The sequence below is a fragment of the Cervus elaphus genome, chromosome X (assembly GCF_910594005.1).
Source record: "Cervus elaphus chromosome X, mCerEla1.1, whole genome shotgun sequence".
In the NCBI taxonomy this organism is placed as follows: domain Eukaryota; kingdom Metazoa; phylum Chordata; class Mammalia; order Artiodactyla; family Cervidae; genus Cervus; species Cervus elaphus.
Genome location: NC_057848.1, coordinates 170,804,632 through 170,826,090, shown reverse-complemented (window position 1 = coordinate 170,826,090; position 21,459 = coordinate 170,804,632).

Below are 21,459 nucleotides of genomic sequence, written 5' to 3'. Positions count from 1 at the left end.
TTCAGGAAGCAAGGGGTCGGAAGACGCACCCGTGGGGTATCAAGCAGCAGGGCCTGGTAATGTGTCAAACGGGCATTGGAGATTCACTCACCCGGCGGCTGCTTTAAAACCCCTTCGATGGCGTGGGGGTGTGTCAGCCCAGAGTTGCTGTCCATATGTCAACGTGTCGGCGTCGCGGACGAGGAGGGCAGTGGCTGCAATGATGCGGAGGCAAGGGGGCCACCCAGAGGCCACCGGGTCCAATCGCATTGAAAGGTATGCCACCGGCCACTTCCATGGTCCCCATTGTTACGTCAAGACCCCCTATCCTATTCCTTGCTTTTCACCTACAAACAGCTGGAATGGCTTCTTTGGGTTAGGCAGGGCAAGGGCTGGGGCTTTTAGTAGGGCCCGTCTGAGTGTCTGGAAAGCCTGTTTCATTGGCTCAGTCCAAGTCCAGTTTGGGGTCTCTCTATTATTAAATACCTTTTCAGCTGCTTTCAGTAAGTCTTGTATTGTCTGTTCTCTTAAGCCCTCTATCTTTTGTAATTTTCTCTTACTATCTGGGGCTGCCTGATTCACAAACGCCAGTAGAACTGCAGCGTGTGATTCCTCAGCCTGGGGGGTCTATAGGTGTATATTGCCTAAAGGCCTCCATTAGCCTCTCTAGGAAGGCTGACCTGCTCTCAGTGGGCTCTTGCCTTACTAAACTTACCTTCGCCAAATTTGTCGGCTTCCTAGCTGCGGCCCGCAGGCCAGCCATTAGAGTCTGGCGGTACACACAGAGACGCACCCTACCTTCCACTCGCTCAAAATCCCAATTAGGCCGCAACGGAGTAAACCCCTTGTCCATGAGATGAGCCTGGGCGGTTGGTCTCCCGTCGATCCCTGGGGCCCGTTTCCGCACCTCTGCCAGGATTCGTTCCCGTTCCTCGGTGGTGAAGAGCACCTGCAAGAGCTGCTGGCAACCATCCCAGGTGGGCTTATGAGTGAACCAAACGAAATCTAAGAGGTCAATGAGGCCTTGGGGTTTCTCCAAAATAGGAGGATTTGGGGTTTTCCAATTATACAGATCACTTGTGGAAAAGGGCCTGTACTGATAGGGTCGTTCTCTGTCTGGGTTAGCTGGTCCCACTCGGACAGGGAGTGCCTGTACAGTAGATGAAGGTAACTCTGGGTCCCCATGATCTTGCTCACCCGTATTTCCTCTATTTCTCCTCCGGGGTCGGGGTTCCCTTATCCCTTCTGATTCATCGGAGGGGAGGGCTCTTCCACCCGGGGGAACCTGCAACGGAGAAGGGCCATATGGCGGGAGCCTAATTTCCGTCTCTAAGTCAATCAGGTTCGGGTACGAGGATTTCTGCAAAACCGGTTTGGGCCCTTGTTCTTCTCGGCTTCTCCTGGGGGAGAGGGGTTTCCGTAACCAGGGCTTGTACATTAGGAGAATCAGGGAGTTTGTGAACAAAAGGTTTGAACCATTCGGGCGGATTTTCTACTAGATCTTGCCAGACCATAACATATGGGACTTGGCCTGGGTGGCCCCAGGGATCAGGAGCCATCATTTTCTCTTTTACTACCCGAATAATAGAAGGTTGAATAGTTCCCTCTGGAGGCCATCCAACTTGGAAGGCGGGCCACTCTGCAGAGCAAAAGGTCATTAATTTACTCCTTGTAACCAGTGGCGACAGATCATACACTCTAGCCCTGACATCTGAGAAATGATCAGTCATGAGAGAGAGTGGGGTAGATTTTCCTTGGCCCATAGTGATAGTCAGAAGAAGGTCACAGAGAATTACCAGCAAAAAATCCTATCGGGAGTGGTGGCGGCCAGGAGGTTAGGGCTTGTGGTATGCTTCGTGGAACTATTTGAGTGCCTTAGTTGTTGCACGGAAGTTTTCTTGTTGGGGGCGGGCTCCCTAAGGATTTTGAGCCCGTTCTGTGACCCCCTTATCCTTTTATGGGAGTCTTCCAGTGGCAGGCGCCCTATTGGCTCTTAAGTGCCTGTCCCGTGCCCACACAGACGGGTTTCTATTTGGCCAGATTCTCGGTTTAGAATACGAGAAAAAAGAAAAGAGTTTCACCCTCTCGGGCTCCCATTACTGGGACTGACTTGTTGGGAGGCCTTCAGAATCCGCCAGAGAGTAGCCCTGGCTGGGACTCATCAGGTACCCCGACAACTGTCTGCCTGTTCACTGAAACTCTCAGAAACAGAAATGAGGCTCCAAGGCTTTATAGGAGGAAGTAGACAACGACACACCAGAGAACAACGAGACAGAAGACAATGCCGGCAGTTATACAGACGCGAAAGGGCATAGAAAAACACATAGACAGACACACATCGGCCGACAACACAGACCTGGGGGGCGGGACCCCCTGAGTCTCCCTATCCTCTGGAACAAGGGTCACCTTACCGAATGGCGTCCACTGTTCCCCAGATCCGGGCTTAGGAGAGGAGGTCTCTTTCCCGCAGAGCCGGCTGCTTTCCAGCGTGCTCCCTGGCCTCAGCCTCACACCCGCCCGAACTGCCAATCCGTTCCCTCATGGAAAGCTTTCCCTCACGCCACACACCTTCCTGCCTTTTAGCAGGACCTCGGATTTACACTGGACTTTTCCAGACCTGCCTGAGCACCGGTGCTATTACCTGTCCTTTTTCCCCTTTGTTCCAAAGAGCGTTCTTCCCCGGTCAAGGGATCCCGGACGAGCCCCCAGATGTTCTGCCCGTAGTCCGGATCCCTGATTGGGAAAGAAGACTCCTCGAGACAATGCAACTTGCAGTAGGGGAATTTATTACTGACTCGAGCCAAGGCCTCCCGCCCTCACCAAGGGTGTGAGGATGAAAAGGGCCCGAGCCCCAGTTTTCTCGGGTATTTATTGGGTACAGTAGGGTAGTTGGCGCAAGCGGATTGGTTACACAGTTGCAAGGCAAATTTTGTTGGCCCAATCCTTGTGGGCTTTCAGCTTTCCCCAGATAGGTTCCCTTTTTTTGACTAGGCACATGTTGATTGGCTGGCTCTAGGTGGCCTGATAATTATGTTAGTCTGGGAACCCAGGCCTACTCCTAATCTAGGCTGCCTGTCATGGCGTTAGCCGTGACAGCCTCACAATAGAATCTAAATATACTGCAAAGTAGAGAATATGATAAAAATGGAGGCTCACAGATATAGAGAAGCATCTACTGGTTACAAGCGGGGAGGGGAAGAGGACGGGGCAATACAGAGGTGGGGGAGTGGGAGCCAAGCAGTGTTAGTTAGGTGGAAGATGAGCTCAGGGATGCATTGTACAACATGGGGAATAGAGCCAGGACTTTGTCATAACTATAAATGGAAAGCAAGCTTTAATGGGTGTATAATAAGGAAAAAGAAAGAAAAAGCTGGGATGAAGGAGGGAAGAAAGGAAGGAAAAGAATGGCGTTTTGGGACATCAAGAAGCCAATACTGATTAGGCCCTTTTGGGCAAAGGAATGTATTTTATTTTATTTTAATTATATTAATTGGTAGGTAATTACTTTACAATATTGTTGTGGTTTTTGTCATACATTGACATGAATCAGCCATGGGTGTACATGTGTTCCCCATCCTGATCCCCGCTCCCACCTCCCTCCCCATCAAATCCCTCTGGGTCAGCACAGTGCACCAGCCCTGAGCACCCTGTCTTATGCATCCAACATGGACTGGATATCCCTTTAACATATGATAACATACATGTTTCAATGCCATTCTCTCAGACCATCCCACCCTTGCCGTCTCCCACAGAGTCCAAAAGACTGTTCTGGAAATCTGTGTCTCTTTTGCTGTCTCCCATATAGGGTTATCATCTCCATCTTCCAAAATTCAATATATATGCCTTAGTATAGTGTATTGTTGTTTTTCTTTCTGACTTACTTCGCTCTGTATAATAGGCTCCAGTTTCATCCACCTCATTAGAATGGATTCACATGTGTTCTTTTTAAGGGCTGAGCAATATTCCATTGTGTCTATGTACCACAGCTTTCTTATCCATTTGTCTGCTGATGGATATCTAGGTTGCTTCCATGCCCTGGCTACTGTAAACAGTGCTGTGATGAACATTGGGGCACATGTGTCTTTTTCACTTCTGGGTGAATCACGATTTGAATGAGGAGAAACCATGATGACTATTAACCTATTAGTGGTAAACCCTGCACATGAGTTTGGTTGAAGGAGTGGACCAAAGTTGGAGATGGTTGTTTCAAACCGTCTGAGAGTGCTCAGATGGACATGTGGGGTGCTGTCCTGCTGGGAGACATCTCTGGTTGCTCTGTTCTCACCAGCAACAGAGGATTTTCTTTCCTTCCTTTCATTTCCCTTGTTTCCCTTTCTCCCTCTTTCCTCCCTCCCTGTCTTTCTTTCACAAACTTTCAATATGTGTGCTGTGCTGTGCTTCGTTGCTCAGCCGTGTGCAACTCTTTTTGACCCCATGGACTGTAGCATGCCAGGCTCCTCTGTCCATGGGGATTCTCCAGGCAAGCATACTGGAGCAGGCTGCCATTCCCAACTCCAGGGAATATTCCCAACCCAGGAATTGAATCCTGGTCTCCCATGTGGCCGTTTTATTTTTATTTTTTTTTTCTTTTTACTGTCTGACATCCCAGGAAACCCTTAAAATATGCTTCATCTGACAGTATTTTCTTTCATATATGTAAAATCAAATGGGGATTTTTTAAGGATTTCCATGTCTCTCCTTACTTTTAGAACACACAAAACAGAGTTATTCCAAGTATCTTAATGTCTCTGTCTGCAATTACTAAAATCTATGCCACTTCTGCCTGCATTTCAGTTCTCAAGGGAATTTTAGTATGATTTTTCTTAACTTCAAGAGATTTAATATATTTTAACATGGTCCGGGGCTAATTCCATACTCTTCTGGTGAATTGGCTGCTCATGTCTTTAAACATGTCTTCATAAATTTAAAGGCCAGTGATACATCTTTCCTATAAAGAGCTGGCTCGTGCCTCTTGCCCATTTTCCTATCAGGTTTTAAGATCTTCTCAAAATTCTAAGAGTCATCACTTGGGTTTGTTTCTGGCGTGCTTTTTCTACCTCTTAAAATGTTCAGCAGTGTGATGGACCCTGGGTGAGTATGCAGCAAGTGGACACCATGATGTGAACCCTTCACAGGAAACCCAGGAAGACAAACTAAGCCAACAAACTGTCCCCAGGGGTGCAACTCAGGCTGGTTGACCCTGCGAGTCAATTGGAAAAACGAGGACTGAGGTGGAGCACACAATACATTCCCCTTTCCTCCAGAGCCAACCAGCTCAATGAGAGACCATGGGAACTAGATGCACAGTACAGGATGACTCAGTGTTTCGTCCAAGAAGCTGGATGCTTGTGGCAGCTGCTCATGGAAATGAATTCCACCTTGGTTTTGGCTGTGAGGTAAGCTCCAAGGGAGCTTCCAGCAAGAAAACAAGAGGAGAAAAGAGATTTGTGAGGACACGTGTTGAGAAGACCTTTGCACACAGGCTCACACAGTTCTGGGCAAGCTCCACCCCTTGCTGGGAATACTAATCAGCCGCAGGTGGGCATTTCCTGCATGGGATCCCCCAGCACAACCTGAAACATGCATTTCTCTGCCCCTTCCACATCCCCCTGTTCAAACCCAAGTCTGGGGAGTACTACTAGTGAGGTGACCCTGAGTCCTGGACTTGAAACCAGACAGCTCCGTGTGGAGCAAGGGCAAGTGTATTCACTGCATTCTCAAAGCCTGAAGACAAGGGTTTCCGACTGGAGACCAGAAAACGGAGGCGAGCTCCGGGAACACTGAGACAAGGAGGCGGGATGGAAAGCTTTCTGTCGGCTGGCCCAGAATTCAATGGGCTTCAAGGTGCATTAAGACCACATTGGAGGAAGTTCGTGGAATGATTCTCACTTCCACAGAAACTTAAACACAACCTAGTTGTCATGGAGGGAGTTTAGGCAAGATATGAAAAGCTAGATAATGGTGAATGCTGAGAGAGAACAGAATGAATGCCCGAGGAGTTTGGCTGTGGGGCAAGGTTTGGAGGAGATGCACTCTGCCTTCTGTGTGACCCATCAGATTTGACATAGAGGTGAGGTAGCAGGTGAGTTTGGAGGCCTCTTTTGGGTATTACAAATGCCTCATTTCTCTTGGCAAATCATCTGAATTGCTCCCCATCCTCCGCGGGACATGTCAGGATGGGGCTTTATGATGTCAAAGCTCACCCAGGGCCACCATTGGCTGGGGAAGAGACTTGCTGACCTCATAAAGCATGAAGTTGAGGCTCCATGGAGACGGGTATATATAGGGCTGCTCAGGGGCTCTGAGCAGACCACTGTGAGTCCTCCAAATGACTGAGGTGACTGGGAAGCCAGAAGGCTCCAGAGTAGTTATGGAACAGCCACCTCCTGTTAACCCAGGAGAAGATGAAGACCTCCTATCGATTGAGGTCCAGAAAACATGTCAAGGTGAACTGAATCCAGCCAACCTATTCTAGCCCATTGACCCCACTCCAAAAGACACCCTTCCATGTCCTTGTCTGGCACAAAACCCTTCTCTGCCCACACACGTTCTCATGAAGCCATCGTTCCCACCTGTCTTCACACTCTTCCCTAAACCAGTGCCATTTTTGCTCCCTCTCTTGTTTGCTCCAGGTGGCCAGGGGAACCGTGAGGGTGAATAATCCCATTCCAGCAAAGTTGCCTAAGAAAATATCTCGGAAATCTAGCACCACAAAAATGCTTCAGAAAATCAGATGCTCAAAGCTCTGTAGCCAGAGTTCCAAGGCGAATGAACAGCTGAATCAGAAGAAACCAGAAGATGTCCCAGAGACGATGAAGACCCCTGCCATGCCAGTGAATCAGAAGGAACCAGAGGAAGCCCCAGAGACCACGGAGAACCCTGCCATTCCAGTTAATCAGAATGAACCAGAGTAGGTCCCAGAGACCATGGAGACCCCTGCCATTCCAGGTAATCAGAAGTAACCAGAGGAGGTCCCAGAGAACATGGAGACACCTGCCATTCCAGCTAATCAGAACGAACCAGAGGAGGTCCCAGAGACCATGGAGACCCCTGCCATTCCAGCTGGACCAGTGGACAGCCAGTGACTTTGGGGCATGTCTAGAGACCTCAGAAATGCTTGGGGGTCTCATCGCTGAGGTCTGGCCAATAATACAGATGCTGAATATTATAGCAACTGCATACACTAATAACGAAAATAAAATAAAACAAACCTGATGTGAAATTATGTTTGCCTCTGAGTTCTCTGATAGTGGGGCGCAGAGAGGGCAGGGAAGGGATAAGTGTGTGAGGAGGGAGGGAGATGGCTTCTGTGGAGTTGGAGATGGGACCAGAATGTCCAGGTTGCCAGAATATAGGGTGAAGCACTGGTTCCAGACTGAGCTTCAAAGAGACACTTCCCATGGGAGAAGAGCAAGAGGTCTTGGTGTTTCTCTGTGTGACTGCAGAGATGGACACTTAGCTGGGGAGCTGTGTTGTGTGTGGGGGGGCAGTGCCATTTTTTCAAAAGGCATACAAAGGAGCTGTCCCATCAAAAGAATGGAATATTGACATTTGCAGCAACACGGAAGGTAGAATATTGACTAAAATAACTCAGATAGTGATAGACAAATACTGTATAATATCACTTATAGATGTTCTGCCCATAGTCGAGATCCCCAATCGGGAAAGGAGACTCCTCGAGACAATGCAACTTGCAGTACGGGAATTTATTACTGATTCGAGCCAGGGCCTCCGCCCCTCACCAAGGGTGTGAGGATGAAAAGGCCTGAGCCCCAGTTCTCTTGGGTATTTATTGGGTACAATCGGGTAGTTGGCGCAAGCGGATTGGTTACACAGTTGCAAGGCAATTTTGGTTGGCCCAATCCTTGTGGGCTTTCAGCTTCCCCCTGATAGGTTCCCTTTTTCTTGCTAGGCACATGTTGATTGGCTGGCTCTAGGTGGACTGATAATTATGTTACTCCGGGAAACCAGGCCTACTCCTAATCTAGGCTGTCTGTCATGGCGTTAGCCGTGGCAGCCTCACATTTCCCCCCTGTCTTTGTACTTTTTGTAGAGGAATCTTTCTCTCTACCCTGTGAAATTGGCTGATATTGTTGTCTCAATACCATAATTTGGATGGTATTGAGGCGCTCTCTAATAAATGAGACCAGACGGTTTATAATGCATGGACCAAAGGTCAGTAACAATATTAATATTATGAGTGGCCCCAGGAGGGTGGAAATCAAAGTGGTCAACCAGGGGAGCGCTGAAACCAAGATTCAAATCAGCCTTGTTGGGCTTTTCGTTCTCTCTTCTGCTGGGTGAGTCTCTCTCTTACTCTCTGGAGAGATTTTTGTACCACCCCTGAATGGTCGATAGAGAAACAGCATTCTTCTCCCGGTCCTGCACATAATCCTCTTTGTTGCAGAAACAACAAATCGAAACTTCTCTTATTCTGTAACACGACTTCAGCCAAGGAGCTCAATATCTCCATCTATTGCAGCCCTTAGTTGATTATACTGTTTATCTTGCAACGTTAAGGCTGCAATCTCACTTCCCGTTTTTAAGGACCCAAGAGGACTGCCAAAGTCAGGGCAGTGATTGGTTCTCGTTTTACCCTATATTGACCCGATGGGTCTAACCTAGGTTGCAGCTCTTCCTTTGAGTAATAGTTTAGCCGGGGGATCAGGTGGACTAGGACACAGAAATCTTGGGAGGCATTAAGTGCTGCCTTATGGACACACGGCGTTAGTCCGGCGGAGCAAGTCTACCACCCGTTTTCTGGCGGAAGTACCCACTGGTGAGTAGGATTGGGGAGGCTATTCCTAGGGATTGAATTATTATCACCTAGGTGTTGATAAGTCTTAGGGATAGTTTCTATACAGGTGCCTATGCCCATAATTGAGCCTCCTGTAAACCAGCCTGACCCAGGTTGTTGCTGCCGTCTGCAGGCCGAGACATATTATAGCAAAGCCAGCAACCGTTTGTTAAGCCCGGAAGAGAGGCATTTAGGGTGAGATTTGCCGAGGAGATCATTTTCATAAGGGGGTCTGTTGGTGGGGACATGTTAACCCTGGGAGGTCCCACGGTGCATGGAGTCCATCTATTAGGGAGTCTTTGGGGCTGTTCTATCACCTGGTTTGGTCCTAAGGCTACTTTCGGTGCCAAATAGAGCGGTCCCTGTTTTAATTTAAGCTCAAACCAGAATCCTGTGTCATAGCCAGTCTTGTAAAGACGGAGGCCCCAAGCTCGGCCATCATCCCCCCTGGTAAATTTTTTTCCCTTGTCTGTGAATTTGATCTGTAATGGGAAACATTGCCCGGGGCTCTGTTAGTTGGACATTTCTGGGAATTCGGGGGTGAGTTTACCTGAATGAGGTCCTTGTCGGAGTTAGTGAGCCAATGGACTGTTCCCGTGGTTTCACAACCCCAAGTGGCACAATAAAAAGTGTCAACTCCCCCACGTTTTTCGATTTGGTTCTGATCCCTTCCTCCCCCCGGGCAGACATAGACAGGCACCTGTTCATAGTACTGTGGGCATTTTCACTCACAGTTACGGGTGAACAAACTGAAAGAGCCGTGGGCAAAGAACTTGGTCAATTGGTGGGGACCAAACCCATTACCGTCAGCCGCCAGCACGCACAAATCAAAGGTCAGTACTCGCCACCATGTCCCTTTGGGGGCCACATTGGAGTGGGAATTAAGCACTTCTCCAGTCTCAGGATTGTAGATCACCCAAGTCAGGTTAGCTGGCTGATGGGGGTTGTGGCTGGTTGCTCCTGGGCCTATGAAAACTGTTATCAGCAGGAGAGTTAAGAGGGCTCCCGTCGTACGAGTTTCAGTTTCAAAGGATTTGACGGGTGAGGTCTTGCCTCCCATTCTGCTTGCGCCTTCTCTTGTTCTTCAGTGGTGGCTTGCCGCACGAGATTGCAGTGAACCCAAGGCCCGATCCTGTCGACCTTAACAGCAGTAGGAGTGGTAAGGAGAACAACATAAGAGCCTTTTCATCTAGGTTCTAATGCTTTAGATTGGTGTCGTTTTACACAAACCCAATCACCTGGGCCAATATTACGTGAGGGGGTGGTCCCCTTGCTTGGACCCTCGTGTATCATTCGAATTAATTTCCAAACATGGCTATGCACCTTACTTAATGCCATCAGTGTTTGCTGGAATTGTCCCAAGGTAGGGGGTGGTAGGCATTTTTCCTCGAATATAGGACACACAGGAGGGGGTCTTCTATACAGAATCTCCAAAGTGTTAAGATTCAGCTTATAAGGGGTGTTAAGGGCTCGAAAGAGTGCGAAGGGAAGGAGGGTCACCCAGTCCCCGCCAGTCTCTATTGCCAACTTTGTCAAAGTTGTTTTAGGGTCCGATTCTTTCTCTCAACCTGTCCTGAGCTCCGGGGATTATATTCACAATGTCACTTCCATTTTGTCTCCCCTTGTACAATCTGGCTCACAAAGGCAGGTCCGTTATCAGACCCCATAGTCACTGGCAGCCCGTGCCTAGGCACTATCTCTCCTAAGATCTTTTTAGCAACCACTGTTGCTGTCTCTCCCTTAGTGGGGAAGGCTTTTACCCACCCCGAGAAGGTATCTACCAGAACCAACGGCTAGAGATACCCGTACTTGCCTGGCCTTACTTCAGTGAAATCTATCTCTCAGTGTTGCCCTGGCTCTTTCCCTCGGTACCTCGTTCCACTGTGCTGCCTTTTCTCTGTCTTCATCAGCTGGCACGCTTTGCAAGCCTGGACTATCTCTCGTACAGTTGCATTTTGTCGAGGGAACCTCAGGCAGGCCGTCTGGAGAAGTGTCAAGGTCTTTTTGTCCCCCACGTGTGTAGTTGTGTGCAGGTGTTCACATAGGTGACGACACAGGATGGCAGGCAATATCAGGTTGTTGTTTTGATCTCGGTACCATCCATCTTTGTCATCCTTCTGGAGGGTGGTATCCTCGTTAATCCAAACGAGGTCAGGGAGGGAATAGTCGGGGACTGGCGGCAGAGTCCCCATACCAGGAGGTGGAAGTCCCATGGCTAATATGGGGGTGGCATAGTCCCGGCAGGCCGCTGCTTGAGCGGCCGCATCAGAACCCCGATTGCCCCGTGTCCTCGGGTCTTTTCCTTTCTGGTGACCGGGGACATGTACAATTGTCAGGAGCCTGCGGATCTCGGGCAAATTCTTGACTTTCTTGCCCTCCGCTGTTCTAAATCACCTTTCCTGGTATATCGGACCTTGAATATGGACAGTGCTAAAAGCATATCAGCTGTCTGTAAAAATCTGACTCTCTTCCCTTTTGCTTGTTCCAGAGCCTGTATTAGGGCAATCCATTTTGCTTTTTGCGCAGACGTGTTTGGCGGAAGGGTCTCAGCCCATCTTGTCTGTCCTGAATCATTAACTATAGCGGCTCCCGCCTTCCTTTGCCCATCTTTTACATAGCTGCTCTCATCAGTGAAGCATACTAGCTCACTGTTGTTTAGGGACACATCAGTTAAGTCTTTTCGAGCCGCCAGGGCCTCAGCCAGTATCTCACTGCAATCATGGAGAGGGCGGTCCTTCTCTGGGTTAGGTAGAAGCGTGGCTGGATTCAGGAAGCAAGGGGTCGGAAGACGCACCTGTGGGGTATCAAGCAGCAGGGCCTGGTAATGTGTCAAACGGGCATTGGAGATTCACTCACCCGGCGGCTGCTTTAAAACCCCTTCAATGGCGTGGGGGTGTGTCAGCCCAGAGTTGCTGTCCATATGTCAACGTGTCGGCGTCGCGGACGAGGAGGGCAGTGGCTGCAATGATGCGGAGGCAAGGGGGCCACCCAGAGGCCACCGGGTCAAATCGCATTGAAAGGTATGCCACCGGCCACTTCCATGGTCCCCATTGTTACGTCAAGACCCCCTATCCTATTCCTTGCTTTTCACCTACAAACAGCTGGAATGGCTTCTTTGGGTTAGGCAGGGCAAGGGCTGGGGCTTTTAGTAGGGCCGGTCTGAGTGTCTGGAAAGCCTGTTTCATTGGCTCAGTCCAAGTCCAGTTTGGGGTCTCTCTATTATTAAATACCTCTTCAGCTGCTTTCAGTAAGTCTTGTATTGTCTGTTCTCTTAAGCCCTCTATCTTTTGTAATTTTCTCTTACTATCTGGGGCTGCCTGATTCACAAACGCCAGTAGAACTGCAGCGTGTGATTCCTCAGCCTGGGGGGTCTATAGGTGTATATTGCCTAAAGGCCTCCATTAGCCTCTCTAGGAAGGCTGACCTGCTCTCAGTGGGCTCTTGCCTTACTAAACTTACCTTCGCCAAATTTGTCGGCTTCCTAGCTGCGGCCCGCAGGCCAGCCATTAGAGTCTGGCGGTACACACAGAGACGCACCCTACCTTCCACTCGCTCAAAATCCCAATTAGGCCGCAACGGAGTAAACCCCTTGTCCATGAGATGAGCCTGGGCGGTTGGTCTCCCGTCGATCCCTGGGGCCCGTTTCCGCACCTCTGCCAGGATTCATTCCCGTTCCTCGGTGGTGAAGAGCACCTGCAAGAGCTGCTGGCAACCATCCCAGGTGGGCTTATGAGTGAACCAAACGAAATCTAAGAGGTCAATGAGGCCTTGGGGTTTCTCCAAAATAGGAGGATTTGGGGTTTTCCAATTATACAGATCACTTGTGGAAAAGGGCCTGTACTGATAGGGTCGTTCTCTGTCTGGGTTAGCTGGTCCCACTCGGACAGGGAGTGCCTGTACAGTAGATGAAGGTAACTCTGGGTCCCCATGATCTTGCTCACCCGTATTTCCTCTATTTCTCCTCCGGGGTCGGGGTTCCCTTATCCCTTCTGATTCATCGGAGGGGAGGGCTCTTCCACCCGGGGGAACCTGCAACGGAGAAGGGCCATATGGCGGGAGCCTAATTTCCGTCTCTAAGTCAATCAGGTTCGGGTACGAGGATTTCTGCAAAACCGGTTTGGGCCCTTGTTCTTCTCGGCTTCTCCTGGGGGAGAGGGCTTTCCGTAACCAGGGCTTGTACATTAGGAGAATCAGGGAGTTTGTGAACAAAAGGTTTTAACCATTCGGGCGGATTTTCTACTAGATCTTGCCAGACCATAACATATGGGACTTGGCCTGGGTGGCCCCAGGGATCAGGAGCCATCATTTTCTCTTTTACTACCCGAATAATAGAAGGTTGAATAGTTCCCTCTGGAGGCCATCCAACTTGGAAGGCGGGCCACTCTGCAGAGCAAAAGGTCATTAATTTACTCCTTGTAACCAGTGGCGACAGATCATACACTCTAGCCCTGACATCTGAGAAATGATCAGTCATGAGAGAGAGTGGGGTAGATTTTCCTTGGCCCATAGTGATAGTCAGAAGAAGGTCACAGAGAATTACCAGCAAAAAATCCTATCGGGAGTGGTGGCGGCCAGGAGGTTAGGGCTTGTGGTATGCTTCGTGGAACTATTTGAGTGCCTTAGTTGTTGCACGGAAGTTTTCTTGTTGGGGGCGGGCTCCCTAAGGATTTTGAGCCCGTTCTGTGACCCCCTTATCCTTTTATGGGAGTCTTCCAGTGGCAGGCGCCCTATTGGCTCTTAAGTGCCTGTCCCGTGCCCACACAGACGGGTTTCTATTTGGCCAGATTCTCGGTTTAGAATACGAGAAAAAAGAAAAGAGTTTCACCCTCTCGGGCTCCCATTACTGGGACTGACTTGTTGGGAGGCCTTCAGAATCCGCCAGAGAGTAGCCCTGGCTGGGACTCATCAGGTACCCCGACAACTGTCTGCCTGTTCACTGAAACTCTCAGAAACAGAAATGAGGCTCCAAGGCTTTATAGGAGGAAGTAGACAACGACACACCAGAGAACAACGAGACAGAAGACAATGCCGGCAGTTATACAGACGCGAAAGGGCATAGAAAAACACATAGACAGACACACATCGGCCGACAACACAGACCTGGGGGGCGGGACCCCCTGAGTCTCCCTATCCTCTGGAACAAGGGTCACCTTACCGAATGGCGTCCACTGTTCCCCAGATCCGGGCTTAGGAGAGGAGGTCTCTTTCCCGCAGAGCCGGCTGCTTTCCAGCGTGCTCCCTGGCCTCGACCTCACACCGGCCCGAACTGCCAATCCGTTCCCTCATGGAAAGCTTTCCCTCACGCCACACACCTTCCTGCCTTTTAGCAGGACCTCGGATTTACACTGGACTTTTCCAGACCTGCCTGAGCACCGGTGCTATTACCTGTCCTTTTTCCCCTTTGTTCCAAAGAGCGTTCTTCCCCGGTCAAGGGATCCCGGACGAGCCCCCAGATGTTCTGCCCGTAGTCCGGATCACTGATTGGGAAAGAAGACTCCTCGAGACAATGCAACTTGCAGTAGGGGAATTTATTACTGACTCGAGCCAGGGCCTCCCGCCCTCACCAAGGGTGTGAGGATGAAAAGGGCCCGAGCCCCAGTTTTCTCGGGTATTTATTGGGTACAGTAGGGTAGTTGGCGCAAGCGGATTGGTTACACAGTTGCAAGGCAAATTTTGTTGGCCCAATCCTTGTGGGCTTTCAGCTTTCCCCAGATAGGTTCCCTTTTTTTGACTAGGCACATGTTGATTGGCTGGCTCTAGGTGGCCTGATAATTATGTTAGTCTGGGAAACCAGGCCTACTCCTAATCTAGGCTGCCTGTCATGGCGTTAGCCGTGACAGCCTCACAATAGAATCTAAATATACTGCAAAGTAGAGAATATGATAAAAATGGAGGCTCACAGATATAGAGAAGCATCTACTGGTTACCAGCGTGGAGGGGAAGAGGGCAGGGCAATACAGAGGTGGGGGAGTGGGAGCCAAGCAGTGTTAGTTAGGTGGAAGATGAGCTCAGGGATGCATTGTACAACATGGGGAATAGAGCCAGGACTTTGTCATAACTATAAATGGAAAGCAAGCTTTAATGTGTGTATAATAAGAAGGAAAAAGAAAGAAAAAGCTGGGATGAAGGAGGGAAGAAAGGAAGGAAAAGAATGGCGTTTCGGGACATCAAGAAGCCAATACTGATTAGGCCCTTTTGGGCAAAGGAATGTATTTTATTTTATTTTAATTATATTAATTGGTAGGTAATTACTTTACAATATTGTTGTGGTTTTTGTCATACATTGACATGAATCAGCCATGGGTGTACATGTGTTCCCCATCCTGATCCCCGCTCCCACCTCCCTCCCCATCAAATCCCTCTGGGTCAGCACAGTGCACCAGCCCTGAACACCCTGTCTTATGCATCCAACATGGACTGGATATCCCTTTAACATATGATAACATACATGTTTCAATGCCATTCTCTCAGACCATCCCACCCTTGCCGTCTCCCAGAGAGTCCAAAAGACTGTTCTGGAAATCTGTGTCTCTTTTGCTGTCTCCCATATAGGGTTATCATCTCCATCTATCAAAATTCAATATATATGCCTTAGTATACTGTATTGTTGTTTTTCTTTCTGACTTACTTCGCTCTGTATAATAGGCTCCAGTTTCATCCACCTCATTAGAATGGATTCACATGTGTTCTTTTTAAGGGCTGAGCAATATTCCATTGTGTCTATGTACCACAGCTTTCTTATCCATTTGTCTGCTGATGGATATCTAGGTTGCTTCCATGCCCTGGCTACTGTAAACAGTGCTGTGATGAACATTGGGGCACATGTGTCTTTTTCACTTCTGGGTGAATCACGATTTGAATGAGGAGAAACCATGATGACTATTAACCTATTAGTGGTAAACCCTGCACATGAGTTTGGTTGAAGGAGTGGACCAAAGTTGGAGATGGTTGTTTCAAACCGTCTGAGAGTGCTCAGATGGACATGTGGGGTGCTGTCCTGCTGGGAGACATCTCTGGTTGCTCTGTTCTCACCAGCAACAGAGGATTTTCTTTCCTTCCTTTCATTTCCCTTGTTTCCCTTTCTCCCTCTTTCCTCCCTCCCTGTCTTTCTTTCACAAACTTTCAATGTGTGTGCTGTGCTGTGCTTCGTTGCTCAGCCGTGTGCAACTCTTTTTGACCCCATGGACTGTAGCATGCCAGGCTCCTCTGTCCATGGGGATTCTCCAGGCAAGCATACTGGAGCAGGCTGCCATTCCCAACTCCAGGGAATATTCCCAACCCAGGAATTGAATCCTGGTCTCCCATGTGGCCGTTTTATTTTTATTTTTTTTCTTTTTACTGTCTGACATACCAGGAAACCCTTAAAATATGCTTCATCTGACAGTATTTTTTTTTCATATATGTAAAATCAAATGGGGATTTTTTAAGGATTTCCATGTCTCTCCTTACTTTTAGAACACACAAAACAGAGTTATTCCAAGTATCTTAATGTCTCTGTCTGCAATTACTAAAATCTATGCCACTTCTGCCTGCATTTCAGTTCTCAAGGGAATTTTAGTATGATTTTTCTTAACTTCAAGAGATTTAATATATTTTAACATGGTCCGGGGCTAATTCCATACTCTTCTGGTGAATTGGCTGCTCATGTCTTTAAACATGTCTTCATAAATTTAAAGGCCAGTGATACATCTTTCCTATAAAGAGCTGGCTCGTGCCTCTTGCCCATTTTCCTATCAGGTTTTAAGATCTTCTCAAAATTCTAAGAGTCATCACTTGGGTTTGTTTCTGGCGTGCTTTTTCTACCTCTTAAAATGTTCAGCAGTGTGATGGACCCTGGGTGAGTATGCAAGTGGACACCATGATGTGAACCCTTCACAGGAAACCCAGGAAGACAAACTAAGCCAACAAACTGTCCCCAGGGGTGCAACTCAGGCTGGTTGACCCTGCGAGTCAATTGGAAAAACGAGGACTGAGGTGGAGCACACAATCCATTCCCCTTTCCTCCAGAGCCAACCAGCTCAATGAGAGACCATGGGAACTAGATGCACAGGACAGGATGACTCAGTGTTTCGTCCAAGAAGCTGGATGCTTGTGGCAGCTGCTCATGGAAATGAATTCCACCTTGGTTTTGGCTGTGAGGTAAGCTCCAAGGGAGCTTCCAGCAAGAAAACAAGAGGAGAAAAGAGATTTGTGAGGACACGTGTTGAGAAGACCTTTGCACACAGGCTCACACAGTTCTGGGCAAGCTCCACCCCTTGCTGAGAATACTAATCAGCTGCAGGTGGGCATTTCCTGCATGGGATCCCCCAGCACAACCTGAAACATGCATTTCTCTGCCCCTTCCCCATCCCCCTGTTCAAACCCAAGTCTGGGGAGTACTCCTAGTGAGGTGACCCTGAGTCCTGGACTTGAAACGAGACAGCTCCGTGTGGAGCAAGGGCAAGTGTATTCACTGCATTCTCAAAGCCTGAAGACAAGGGTTTCCGACTGGAGACCAGAAAACGGAGGCGAGCTCCGGGAACACTGAGACAAGGAGGCGGGATGGAAAGCTTTCTGTCGGCTGGCCCAGAATTCAATGGGCTTCAAGGTGCATTAAGACCACATTGGAGGAAGTTCGTGGAATGATTCTCACTTCCACAGAAACTTAAACACAACCTAGTTGTCATGGAGGGAGTTTAGGCAAGATATGAAAAGCTAGATAATGGTGAATGCTGAGAGAGAACAGAATGAATGCCCGAGGAGTTTGGCTGTGGGGCAAGGTTTGGAGGAGATGCACTCTGCCTTCTGTGTGACCCATCAGATTTGACATAGAGGTGAGGTAGCAGGTGAGTTTGGAGGCCTCTTTTGGGTATTACAAATGCCTCATTTCTCTTGGCAAATCATCTGAATTGCTCCCCATCCTCCGCGGGACATGTCAGGATGGGGCTTTATGATGTCAAAGCTCACCCAGGGCCACCATTGGCTGGGGAAGAGACTTGCTGACCTCATAAAGCATGAAGTTGAGGCTCCATGGGGATGGGTATATATAGGGCTGCTCAGGGGCTCTGAGCAGACCACTGTGAGTCCTCCAAATGACTGAGGTGACTGGGAAGCCAGAAGGCTCCAGAGTAGTTATGGAACAGCCACCTCCTCTTAACCCAGGAGAAGATGAAGACCTCCTATCGATTGAGGTCCAGAAAACATGTCAAGGTGAACTGAATCCAGCCAACCTATTCTAGCCCATTGACCCCACCCCAAAAGACACCCTCCCCTGTCCTTGTCTGGCACAAAACCCTTCTCTGCCCACACCCGTTCTCCTGAAGCCATCGTTCCCACCTGTCTTCACACTCTTCCCTAAACCAGTGCCATTTTTGCTCCCTCTCTTGTTTGCTCCAGGTGGCCAGGGGAACCGTGAGGGTGAATAATCCCATTCCAGCAAAGTTGCCTAAGAAAATATCTCGGAAATCTAGCACCACAAAAATGCTTCAGAAAATCAGATGCTCAAAGCTCTGTAGCCAGAGTTCCAAGGCGAATGAACACTGAATCAGAAGAAACCAGAAGATGTCCCAGAGATGATGAAGACCCCTGCCATGCCAGTGAATCAGAAGGAACCAGAGGAAGCCCCAGAGACCACGGAGAACCCTGCCATTCCAGTTAATCAGAATGAACCAGAGGAGGTCCCAGAGACCATGGAGACCCCTGCCATTCCAGGTAATCAGAAGGAACCAGAGGAGGTCCCAGAGACCATGGAGACACCTGCCATTCCAGCTAATCAGAATGAACCAGAGGAGGTCCCAGAGACCATGGAGACCCCTGCCATTCCAGCTGGACCAGTGGACAGCCAGTGACTTTGGGGCATGTCTAGAGACCTCAGAAATGCTTGGGGGTCTCGTCGCTGAGGTCTGGCCAATAATACAGATGCTGAATATTATAGCAACTGCATACACTAATAACGAAAATAAAATAAAGCAAACCTGATGTGAAATTATGTTTGCCTCTGAGTTCTCTGATAGTGGGGGGCAGAGAGGGCAGGGAAGGGATAAGTGTGTGAGGAGGGAGGGAGATGGCTTCTGTGGGGTTGGAGATGGGACCAGAATGTCCAGGTTGCCAGAATATAGGGTGAAGCACTGGTTCCAGACTGAGCTTCAAAGAGACACTTCCCATGGGAGAAGCGCAAGAGATCTTGGTGTTTCTCTGTGTGACTGCAGAGATGGACACTTAGCTGGGGAGCTGTGTCGTGTGTGGGGGGGCAGTGCCATTTGTTCAAAAGGCATACAAAGGAGCTGCCCCATCAAAAGAATGGAATATTGACATTTGCAGCAACACGGAAGGTAGAATATTGACTAAAATAACTCAGATAGTGATAGACAAATACTGTATGATATCACTTATAGATGTTCTGCCCATAGTCGAGATCCCCAATCGGGAAAGGAGACTCCTCGAGACAATGCAACTTGCAGTACGGGAATTTATTACTGACTCGAGCCAGGGCCTCCCCCCCTCACCAAGGGTGTGAGGATGAAAAGGCCCGAGCCCCAGTTCTCTTGGGTATTTATTGGGTACAATCGGGTAGTTGGCGCAAGCGGATTGGTTACACAGTTGCAAGGCAATTTTGGTTGGCCCAATCCTTGTGGGCTTTCAGCTTCCCCCTGATAGGTTCCCTTTTTCTTGCTAGGCACATGTTGATTGGCTGGCTCTAGGTGGACTGATAATGATGTTACTCCGGGAAACCAGGCCTACTCCTAATCTAGGCTGTCTGTCATGGCGTTAGCCGTGGCAGCCTCACATTTCCCCCCTGTCTTTGTACTTTTTGTAGAGGAATCTTTCTCTCTACCCTGTGAAATTGGCTGATATTGTTGTCTCAATACCATAATTTGGATGGTATTGAGGCGCTCTCTAATAAATGAGACCAGACGGTTTATAATGCATGGACCAAAGGTCAGTAACAATATTAATATTATGAGTGGCCCCAGGAGGGTGGAAATCAAAGTGGTCAACCAGGGGAGCGCTGAAACCAAGATTCAAATCAGCCTTGTTGGGCTTTTCGTTCTCTCTTCTGCTGGGCGAGTCTCTCTCTTACTCTCTGGAGAGATTTTTGTACCACCCCTGAATGGTCGATAGAGAAACAGCATTCTTCTCCCGGTCCTGCACATAATCCTCTTTGTTGCAGAAACAACAAATCGAAACTTCTCTTATTCTGTAACACGACTTCAGCCAAGGAGCTCAATATCTCCATCTATTGCAGCCCTTAGTTGATTATACTGTTTATCTTGCAACGTTAAGGCTGCAATCTCACTTCCCGTTTTTAAGGACCCAAGAGGACTGCCAAAGTCAGGGCAGTGATTGGTTCTCGTTTTACCCTATATTGACCCGATGGGTCTAACCTAGGTTGCAGCTCTTCCTTTGAGTAATAGTTTAGCCGGGGGATCAGGTGGACTAGGACAAAGAAATCTTGGGAGGCATTAAGTGCTGCCTTATGGACACACGGCGTTAGTCCGGCGGAGCAAGTCTACCACCCGTTTTCTGGCGGAAGTACCCACTGGTGAGTAGGATTGGGGAGGCTATTCCTAGGGATTGAATTATTATCACCTAGGTGTTGATAAGTCTTAGGGATAGTTCCTATACAGGTGCCTATGCCCGTAATGGAGCCTCCTGTCAACCAGCCTGACCCAGGTTGTTGCTGCCGTCTGCAGGCCGAGACATATTATAGCAAAGCCAGCAACCGTTTGTTAAGCCCGGACGAGAGGCATTTAGGGTGAGATTGGCCGAGGAGATCATTTTCATAAGGGGGTCTGTTGGTGGGGACATGTTAACCCTGGGGGGTCCCACGGTGCATGGAGTCGGTCTATTAGGAAGTCTTTGGGGTTGTTCTATCACCTGGTTTGGTCCTAAGGCTACTTTCGGTGCCAAATAGAGCGGTCCCTGTTTTAATTTAAGCTCAAACCAGAATCCTGTGTCATAGCCAGTCTTGTAAAGACGGAGGCCCCAAGCTCGGCCATCATCCCCCCTGGTAAATTTTTTTCCCTTGTCTGTGAATTTGATCTGTAATGGGAAACATTGCCCGGGGCTCTGTTAGTTGGACATTTCTGGGAATTCGGGGGTGAGTTTACCTGAATGAGGTCCTTGTCAGAGTTAGTGAGCCAATGGACTGTTCCCGTGGTTTCACAACCCCAAGTGGCACAATAAAAAGTGTCAACTCCCCCACATTTTTCGATTTGGTTCTGATCCCTTCCTCCCCCCGGGCAGACATAGACAGGCACCTGTTCGTAGTACTGTGGGCATTTTCACTCACAGTTACGGGTGAACAGACTGAAAGAGCCATGGGCAAAGAACTTGGTCAATTGGTGGGGACCAAACCCATTACCGTCAGCTGCCAACACGCACAAATCAAAGGTCAGTACTCACCACCTTGTCCCTTTGGGGGCCCCATTGGAGTGGGAATTAAGCACTTCTCCAGTCTCAGGATTGTAGATCACCCAAGTCAGGTTAGCTGGCTGATGGGGGTTGTGGCTGTTTGCTCCTGGGCCTATGAAAACTGTTATCAGCAGGAGAGTTAAGAGGGCTCCCGTCATACGAGTTTCAGTTTCAAAGGATTTGACGGGTGAGGTCTTGCCTCCCATTCTGCTTGCGCCTTCTCTTGTTCTTCAGTGGTGGCTTGCCGCACGTGATTGCAGTGAACCCAAGGCCCGATCCTGTCGACCTTA